Below are 9219 nucleotides of genomic sequence, written 5' to 3'. Positions count from 1 at the left end.
TAAAAGTTTTTTTTTTTGAAACATTAAAAGGTTTTTTTTTTTTCATCCTTAAAATTTATAAAGAGTTTTTTTTTTTTTTAGTAATTTAGACTTTAGAGACAAAAATAGGAATGAAAAGTAAGTTTTTCATTAATTGAAACTTTTATTATAAGAAGAAATGACTATCACCATTTTCCATTGTTTCATTATTTTATTAGAATACTTCACACCAAAGTTAATAATAAAATAATTGGGGTAGATTTAATACTCACTACTCACACATGCACCTACAATTAGATAAGGAATTTTTTTTCATAGGACATTTAGATATGGATTTGTTTAATTTTACAGCAGAATTGTAAGCCAAACTCACACTCAGACATGGACTGCTCAATTGATAGTGACGTAATTGATTGATCTATTCTAATCAAATGCAGGTTCCATTGAAAGTAGCTGCACCTCTTGATAACAAAAAGTATGGTGTAATTTGATCGCTGACCCGGAGCATTAGGACCATGTTATCTTTTGGGTGCCAAGATGGACAGTGCTAAGATTTTACCTCAGGAATTTCTTTATGAGGGTGCTTCTCGTTGCAGTCCTGCTGATAATTACTTTGCTTGCAGTGCAGTAATGCCTTCATTGCCATTAATAATAAAGTGGCTGCGGGATTGTGTGAAACAAAACCCATCCTTAAAAGTTCAGGTAAGATAACTATCTGCAATGATAGTGTGTTCTTATTTTAACTTGATGTTGAAATGGCTTAGTCTGCATATGGGGTTATAGAGATTTAGACTGGGCAAATTAATTGTGAAAATTCCCATGGCTCTGGCTCAAGAAGAAAACTCCAAATGAAATTTGTCATGAATAATAGTGATAATGATATGCCATGTTATGATAATGGTTAGTGTACACCCTACTTCAGAGTCCTGACCAACACTTAACGCTAACTAGGTGATCACTGTGCTTTTTGCTGATTTACAGGTTCTTGTCACCGGATCATTGCATCTGGTTGGAGATGTACTAAAACTATTGAAAAGGTGATATAAATTAAAGACGGTGCCAAGTGCCAACAACACAGATAATCCAAAACATTCTTTTGCTCATTTGCCTAACATTAGATTTTCATACCACATTGTTGAAGCTGCTGAGGTTCTTAATGCTTCTTTTGTATGTAACATTATGATAATTGCTTGTTATAAGGTACTTGATGTATGTACCATTAAGAAAAAATAAATTGATTTATAATTTGTTAATTGTTAAACCCAAAAAAGTTTAATTTCTTTTATGAAATAGACTTTGATTTGGGTTTTGAGTTGATAAGCTGATGCAGTAAGAATTTATTTAGACTTTCTTGCCAATGCAGTCATTTCAGTGTGTTTATGCATTAGGATAGAACACATAAACTCATTGAGTAATATGGAACCCAAGGCCCCAAAAATGATGTTTAGTGGTTACTGCCCTTTAAAGGTTAGAAAACCTCTAAAATGATCATTTGTTTTTCATGTCTATAGATTCAATTTTCCATAAGCTTCATCTGGTAGTTAGATTTTCCTGGTAAAATGCTCAGAGCAATAAAAAAAATCAACGTTTTAGAGTTAGTTTTACCTTTTCCTATCAACTAAGTTGAAATTCCATTCCTCAATTTTATGTCATATGCATCATAATCATCTTGCCCTAGCGGTAATTTGCAGCCATCATGGAGCATAAGCAAAAGTTTAATTTAGCCAGGGATTTCTAGAGTAATTATACCATGGAATTTTTAAGTCCAATCTGCTTCTTAATCGGAACCAAAGCATAGCACAATTAGTTATAAAGCATCAATCACCCCCATCTCCTTTAGGAACCAAGCTTATTTATTAAAAAAAGTGAATTGAATTTAATCGCGCGGATGAAAAACTTGGTTTTTTGGCTGGAAAATTGACAGTTTGAATCATGCTAAAAATAATTTTTTGATGATGGCATCCCTGCTTTTAGCTAGCTTATTTGCTTAATTCTAGTTTTTGTCTTACCTCTTAGCAAATAAACTAGTTGCTTAAAATCACTTCTTATCCTATCTTTTAACAAACAAGTCAGTGGAAAATACAAGATACCAAACTTTGGCTAGATTTGTCCCTAAAATGATTGTAGAGACGATAAGATAAGAGAGAGTTTCTAAGCACTAAAAATGTTTCTGATGTTCTGGTTTTTTATTTATTTATTTTTATTATATATAAATAATTATCAAGGGAAAAGAGCATTCCACTAAGGATAGACAAAAAAGATCCTATAAGAGATAAAAAATGAGTAATGCAATTATGCATAGTTAGTAGTTACCTTATCTTTTAAGGTTCATAAAAGCCACTTATTTCTTAATAAAAAATTGAGGACTCTTTTTTACAAAGGCTAAACTAAAGTAACACTGAAAACAACTCAACATGCAAACCCATATTCTTTTTAACCAATAATTGGAAACTTTATACCTTTTATTTGATAGGCAATATATGTAATGCTTTTCACTTACAAATTTAAATTTTCTTATGTATAAGATCAAATTAGATAAAAAGTCAGTGCCCTTGACTAGGACTGGACTGGTCAATGCTTCATGACTTTAGGTTCTTCAATTTTTAGCTCGTTTGTTGAACATATTTGTAACTTGATGAGCTGCAATTTTGTGCGTTTAATCTTGTATAGGAGTGCTTTTATCATTACATAATTTAGGAGTTTTATACAAGATTAAACGCTCGTTTGTTGAACATAATTCCATTGGAATTCACTCATACAATTTAGGAGTGCTTTCAATTATAATTATGTTTGAAGAATGTATAATTTAACGTGTACAACAATAATTATTAATTTTTTTAGTGAGTTTCAACATGAGAAATGATATATCTACAACATTTTTACAACAAATCTTAAGTAGCAAGTTGTTACTGGTTATTATTGGTAGGGGAAAAAAGTAATCTTAGTGTTAGTTTTAAATTTGAACCAATAATAACTAACCACTTGTAATTTGTTGTAAAAATATTGTAAAATTGTTGTAGACGTAGCATCTCTCTTTCAACATATGACATCTGCTCCTAATAATAATTTTTTATCATTAAGTCAAGACACTAATTAATTTTTGATGTAGACAAGGATTGAACCCTAAATCTCCCTAAATCTCTTACACAACTATCAGAAATTTTACCGGTTGAACTAACTGAAACCACAACAATAATTATTATTTGGCGTTTGCTCTAAGATACAAGGTCCAATCATAGTTGAACATCATGTTGCATATGAATAAAGACCAAATCTCACGGCAATTAAACCGTGTTGCCTTATTGTAATACCAAATTTCGTTAAAAGCAATAAATTGTGTCAGTAAACCATTGGGCAATTAAATAAACAAATACTAATTGAGCAATTAAACCGTGTTGCCTTATTGTATTACCAAATTTCGTTAAAAGCAACAAATTGTGTCAGAAAACCATTGGGCAATTAAATAAACAAATACTAATTGAGATAAAATAAATAAATATATAGCATTACCGGCCCTAGGTAACACTCTCCAATGTTTTCTTTTATTATTATATATAAAATGATAATAACATTATTATTATTATTATTAAACATTGGATTGACCAATTCTATTGACCAATAAATAGCTTTCTTCTCTTTCTTTCGTGCTGTTTGGTCTGCACTTCCATGCCACTTTCGAGGAAAAAGGAGAATGCCAATTTTTTAGAGATTAAATTTATATATTATAGCTTGTTCGTAAAATGTGGTAGAGAGTACTAGTATTTCATTTGATTTATTTTGATATGATTGGCCATCTTAGTGGGACATACATCATGGTGGTTAATCGTCTTCATTTGGTGCTGAAAAGGCAACCTCATAACAACAACCTAAAGATAATCAAGTACTATTTATTTAATACTTATAACAATGTGTTTCTTCTTCTTATGCAATAGTTTGAAAGTATTTATTTTAAAAAATTTTAATTGATTTACGCACAAAAACCAGAAACGAAGGAACAACCCGTTTTTGTTATTATAATATATATATATATATATATTTAGACACTTATTTAAAGTAATTTGTAGAAGATATCCAGGGTAGCAGTGACTTTAGGAAATATTTTTAGGGTAATCATTAAAAAACTTAAATTATTCAAAATCTAATAAAAAATTAACTTCATATATTGACAAAAAAAGAAAAAAGAAAAGAAAAAAAAAGAAAAGAAAGTACATAAAGTTTTATAATTTCTTTCTACAAATTTTTTATTTTGAAATTATTGCTGCTGCAAGCTACATCCCTTTCAAAATTTTAGGCTTTTTCTCTTTGTTTGTGAAGACCTAGTATATTATTAAAGGAACCAAAGTTTAAGGACAAAATTTAGCTATAAACTTAGTTATAGCATAATACTACAACTCTTACTACACAAATTAACATGGCTACATATTTTAAAAATCTAACTATTAAATTATATGTTATTTATGTTCGAGGACCATGCAATGCCTTGGTTCTGTCTAACACTTCCATTTCTCTGTAAGTATCTAGTTTCCCCATAGGTTTGAGTCCGAGGACCATGCAATACCTTGGTTCTGTCTAGTACCTAGGCATAGCTGAGTGGTTAGTTTCCCCATAGGCTTGAGTCCGAGGACCATGCAATGCCTTGGTTCTGTCTAACACTTCCATTTCTCTGTAAGGGGGGGTTTGTCCTCGGCCCGCTACACTGGGGACGGTTCCTCCTCGGGTCGGATAGTCAACCCTGCGGCGCTTTGGGGCAGGGATCGTTCGGACTCTGGTTTTACGTGTGGCATTGATTTCGCCCCCACTTCGAGTTCCCATCTTCCTCATTTACGAGACGCCCCTTGACCGTTCGCGCTCCGCGCCTGGCGCTTTGAAGCCCGAGACACGTCTTCATTAATATCCTCGTGAGTTGCTACAAATCACGCGGTCTATGATCTCCTTGGGACTTGGCACCCTCGTGATTAGTACTGCTGATAGTTCTCTTTTCGAACTTTGTGTGGATTAATTCCCACCAGTCTTCAGCCTCTTTATATAAGACTTTTCGAGGGAAACGCTTCTCCGCATTCCATGAACTTCCCAACACAACCAGAAATACGCCCTCTCAGCTCCCCACGCCCCTTCAATAACCCCGCCAGGATTGCGCCTTGAGTTGGAAGATATGGGGTGGCTTTGGGCGGGTGTGAGGACATCCGGGCCAAGAGCCGTTGTGACTGCAGCCCCCACTAGGTTTTCGGCGCGACAGAGTTTAGGCGTAACCCCAATTGTGCCCTATGTGGTGGCCAGGAGGGATGTCGCTGAAGTACCTAACGTTCCTCCCCGGAGCGCACCCCCGCCGGAGGAGATGCGTAAGATCACGTCATGGCTGGTGCCCGAGTGTCGCCGCCTCCAACGGCCAACGCTCGTGAGGGTTGGAGAGAATCAAGGGAACATCATGGGGGAGGCGTCCCGGTGCCTCTACGTCTGCTCCTCTCTTTGTTCCAGCTCCGCCGCATCGGACAAGGAGTTGTTGGCGGCACTGGAGCATGCTGGCCTCAGCCCCCTTCCCTCTAGCTAGTTTTAGAACAGGCCCACCTGGGCCTCTGTTTGTAGAATTAGCATGTAAAAGTAGTTTTAAAACACGCCTGCCTGAGCCTCTGTTTGTATATTGTAACTTTTTGTTTAATAAAGTAATATGCAGTTCCTTTCTGTTTCTGTTGAATCTTCTATTTCGGACTCTTTACTTTTCTGCAATGTTTGTTTGTTTGCTCTCTTTTTCTTTTTTTTTGATGCGTCACCAACCTTCCGTAGAATGACTACTTAGAATGATCGCCTGTTGCGCCGGCCAGCGCACTAATCCTTCTCACAGACGGCGCCAATTGTAGGGACTATTTTTGTAGCCAAGTTCCCCAACAATAGAGCCCTCCCCCCCCCCCTTTCACTTTGCTCACATTTCTTATATATCTCCCTCTTCCTCCTTTTGTTGATCACCTATTGGTCTCTCCTCTGACCGTCCGTCCCATCAGAAGTCATATCCGTGCTCAAGTGTCTCACCCTGATCGATGTTGCCCTGCCAAGGGGTTACATCCCCATTAATGCGGCCAGGAGAGATAGGTGAGCGTATTCAATGTAGAGGTGACAGTTCACTCAGGGCTTGCCCCTTCGTCGTGCTTCTGTTGCTGACGCGTGGCACTGGGCCCTCTCCTCCTCGGACAGCCAAGGAGTCTCTTTTAGTGGGATGGTCCTTGTTTTCTCCCGAGGTCTCGGACGCCCGAGGGCGGGCCCTCCTCGGATATGTTCTTCGAGGGTCGGTCCTCGCTCTTTCATCCTCAGACACCTCCCGTATCCTTGGCATGGGCCCTTGGGCCAGGCTTGGAGTGGGCCGAGGCTACCTAATCTTCTGGCCCCACAAGTACAATGGTTACTATGCATAAAAACATTTATTAAAAAAAAAAATGCAAAAAATGGCTTTATAAAAAATAATACTCTATCCTAAAGATTCAAATCAATTCTCTATCATTCCAAATTATTAATCTACTTCAAAAATTCAATTTTATCTTTGATGTATTATCTTTGAAATAAAGTATCATTATTTTTCAAAATTGCCATTTTTAATTTAAACAAAACAAATGAAAAATGAGTATTAATTTTTTTTAATAAAGTAATATATAAGTGAGAATAATTATGAAGATTGTGTGTGTGTGTGTGTATATATATTTATAGAGTTTCAACCTATGACGTTCGCTCATGATAATTGCTTTTATCATCTGACCTAAACACCAACCACCTAAATCAAAATAATGAACAAACAAAATCATATTTTATATAGTAAATAAATAAATAATCATTCCATTATTTTCAAGGTTATATTCTTGTGTTGTCACCAAACAAATGAAGTAATAAATATTACATCATAACATCTTGTATACCTTATAATACCTATTCCTATTCTTATGTAATCGCCATTATAGTCTACCAAATGTGCCCTAAAGTTATTATACTTGATTTAATTTTGGCCTACAGGCAAAGAATTTCTTTTATGGTTCATGCACTATATATATATATATATATATATTTTTTGATAAGGAATATTTTGACTAAGAAATGTTCTTACTCATTTTACCCTTCGGGTTGGATTGCCCATCGGTCTCCTTTTACCCTTTGGGTTTGGATTGCCCTTCGGTCTCCTTTTACCATTCGGATTGAGAATGCTCTTCGGGTCCATTTACTATTCGAGTTGGAAATGCCCTTTGAGTCCATTTATCCTTCAGGTTAGAAATGTCATTTAGTCTACTTTTACCTTTCAAGTTGGAAAGTTCTTTGAGTTCCATTTACCCTTTGGGTTGGAAATATCCTTCTGGTTCCATTTACACTTCAGGTTAGCCCTTCAGGTTCCATTTACCCTTTGGGTTGGAAATGCCCTTTAGATTCCATTTACCCTTTGGGTTTGAAAAGTCCTTTGGTCTTTTTTTACCCTTCAGGTTGATTATGACGCGACATTGGCCATTCTCTCCACTCACATTCACCATTGAGTAGGAAAGTACCCGTCGGGTTGCCCAATATCGACGATGGATTACACTTAGTCCCACACCTCTCAGAACATTAACTCCATATCTTTGATATAAGGAAAGATCCTATGTTCATGGGATCTTGGTCAGCCATACAACACTATATAAGCACCAAGTCTCCTCTTCTCCAAGGTATGCGAAATTTCCTAGCTCTCACACTTTTGAGTTATTGGAGATTCTTCTATCACTGACTTAACCTTTAGAGGCACTTTGGCCGGCACCCCACTAGTGCTCTCTGTAGGTTCTTCATTCTTTTTGTTCTTTAGGTACCCTATTGGTGCGCGTGTAGACAAACAACTCATTGAAAATTTTGTGCATCATCAAAATTAATCTCCATCATAGTTTTCCATATGGAGCTTCTTTGTGATTTATTTTATGAGGCATACTCCATGTTATTATTAACAAAAAAGGATACATTGGCAATGACCCACTTGGTCTAATGGCACCTCCTGAACTTGAAAGGAAAGGGAGGGATTTGGCTGTTGAAAAAAAAAAATGGATACATTAATATAAAAGAATAACATATTTTTTTTTATTACTTTTTTTTTATTTTTTTATTTTTATAGTTTCAACTTATGGCATCTGTTTTTGGGCCAAAATGGGAAATTAACCCTGATTTTCAAACAATATAATTAGTGGACAATGTTTTCAAACTATATTTTTTACTAGCATCTCGAGTCTAAGAGACTCGATTTAGGGCCTATAAATCGAATCTTTGAGGGTCGGTTTTCATGTTCTGATCGGGTTTGAGTTGGCACTTTTTTCACGTGGCATCCACCTGGAAATTGAGTCAAAAGAAAGCCAAAAATGCTGCTCTCTTCTCTTTCTTCTTCTTCTTGTCTCACTCCTTCTTTCTCAGTCTTTCGCATGCTTCAATCCAAGAAACAAAAACACCACCGCAACCATCAGATCCGTCTCACTCCCTCTTTCTGTTGTGGTTTCTTTGGCTTCTGTTTGGAGTTTAGGTGGATGTGGGTTGACTGGATCGGGTCAAGACCCAGGCCACGCGAGCCTCAGGCCGTGTAACCCAGGCTGCACTGGTGAGGTGAGCTCTCTCTCTATATTCTCTCTCTCTCGCTCTCTCTCTCTCTCTCTCTCTCTCTCTCTCTCTGATTATATATATATATATATATTTTTTGGTGCTGCACTGGTGAGGTGAGCTCTCTCTCTATATTCTCTCTCTCTCGCTCTCTCTCTCTCTCTCTCTCTCTCTCTCTCTCTGATTATATATATATATATATATTTTTTGGGTATTTCGACTTGTACATGAGAGACTTGAGACTTGAAATTTTTTTGGTTTATAAATCGAGTCTTAGAGACTCGATCTTCAGGTGGTCACCACGTGAAAAAAGATGCTACATTAGACATGATCAGACCATGGAAATTGAGTCTTTGGGACTCGATTTATAGGCCAAAATCGAGTCTCTTAGACTCGAGGTGCTAGTAAAAAATATAGTTTGAAAACATTGCCTACTAACTATATAGTTGAGAAATTATGGTTAAATTCCAATTTTGGTCTTCGCTTTTGATAATAGTTCTTTATCATCAGATTAAGACACCAATCGGTTTTTGGTGTAAACAGAGATTGAAACTCTGATATTTTATTTAACTATCAGAGATTTCACTAGTTAAGCTAACTGTATTGCTAAAATAGAACGGATTAAGCATAGAAAGTGAAAATGTCACAAAATAAAGTAGAAAG

General features: G+C 36.1%; 1 long non-coding RNA gene across 1 annotated transcript; it reads left to right on the top strand.

Moving 5' to 3' along the window:
- The first annotated feature begins 464 nt into the window (after nucleotides 1–464).
- Nucleotides 465–1195, top strand: LOC136065845 (uncharacterized). The gene is made up of 2 exons (XR_010627466.1): nucleotides 465–681; nucleotides 961–1195. It is a non-coding gene; the product is annotated as an uncharacterized LOC136065845 (long non-coding RNA).
- The last annotated feature ends 8024 nt before the right edge of the window (nucleotides 1196–9219 follow it).

This window comes from Quercus suber, unplaced genomic scaffold (genome assembly GCF_002906115.3).
Source record: "Quercus suber isolate HL8 unplaced genomic scaffold, Cork oak 2.0 scaffold_1224, whole genome shotgun sequence".
Classification (NCBI taxonomy): Eukaryota; Viridiplantae; Streptophyta; class Magnoliopsida; order Fagales; family Fagaceae; genus Quercus; species Quercus suber.
The sequence above is the reverse complement of the archived record's forward strand: the minus strand, read 5'-3'. Positions and strand labels throughout refer to the sequence as shown.